This window comes from Choloepus didactylus, chromosome 7, assembly GCF_015220235.1.
Source record: "Choloepus didactylus isolate mChoDid1 chromosome 7, mChoDid1.pri, whole genome shotgun sequence".
NCBI classification, from domain to species: Eukaryota; Metazoa; Chordata; class Mammalia; order Pilosa; family Megalonychidae; genus Choloepus; species Choloepus didactylus.
Genome location: NC_051313.1, coordinates 92,835,140 through 92,836,287, shown reverse-complemented (window position 1 = coordinate 92,836,287; position 1,148 = coordinate 92,835,140). Strand labels below are relative to the sequence as shown.

At 32.8% G+C, this 1,148-nt stretch overlaps 1 pseudogene; it reads right to left on the bottom strand.

The window, feature by feature from the left end:
- Nucleotides 1–436: 436 nt before the first annotated feature.
- Nucleotides 437–914, bottom strand: LOC119540657 (annotated as a pseudogene).
- Nucleotides 915–1,148: the final 234 nt, after the last annotated feature.

Here is a 1,148-nt window from a genome sequence, read left to right as displayed (position 1 = left end):
AACTTTATATAAGCATACATATGTATTTTAGATGCTAAGGTATTGGAATAGCTAGAAAGAAATAACTGAAATGATGGAACAGTAATCTTAACATTCTTTGAAATTTGCTCTATAGCTATTCTTTGAATTGTGCTCTGAAAGTTAGCACCTTTCTATACATATCCTATATTCCACAATAAGGAAAGAACTGAAACTGTGGCACTATAACCCATACTATTTTTTTTTTTTTGAGATTACATATATAACTGCTTGTTGAGCTGAATTTTGAATGTTAACACCTTTGTGTATGTATGTTATATTTTACAATAATGGAAATAACTGAAATTGTGGAACTGTAACCCATAATATTCCTTGAAATTTGCTAACTACTTGTTAAATAATATTTTGAAAGTTATCATTGTTATGTATATATGTTAAATTTCACAATAAAAATGCATTAAAAAACAAAAAAAGAAGGGTTGGTGAACATTTGTACAATATGCACAAAACTCTTAAAAAATTCTTTAATATTTTTTTCTTCCAGTTCCTCACATTCTTTGTATCCAGATTCTGCTGCTGTTTGCTAGGATGATAATGTTTTCTACTATTTCATCAATGTCCATATTTCTGGATTCATGTGAAATAGCTTGCAATTCCAGAAGAAAGCATTTCATGGTGGTTATTTTGCAATTTGGGTAAACATCACTTTCAGTATACAAAGTGGCATCAATATGTATATATTGAATAACATCTTCAATTCTTTTCAAATCACTTATTATATCCTGCCAGTTGGCCCATGTTTAAGAAGACCTGCACTAATACAGCCCAAAATGAAGACATGAATGCCAGCCTCATTTAAAAAAATGACTATTCATAAGTAAACATAAATAACACTGGATGGAAGTGCTTCTCAAATACAGTTTCAAAATTCTCATTACTTAATGCCTGGGTAAATCCTTAAGTACTGAAGAAAAAGCAGGCTATAGCAGTGGGTTCCCAGCAGCCAGCCAGCCAGAATACCTCAAGCCTGCAGTTTTGAGGCAGTGAGAATGTCCATTCCAAGGCATCATCAAGCAATGTTTACTTCCCAAAGATGAGCTGCCAGCAATTCTTGGGTTCTCTGCCACATGGTCTCTCCATTCTCTTCCAGGTTTTGTTGCTTTCAGTTT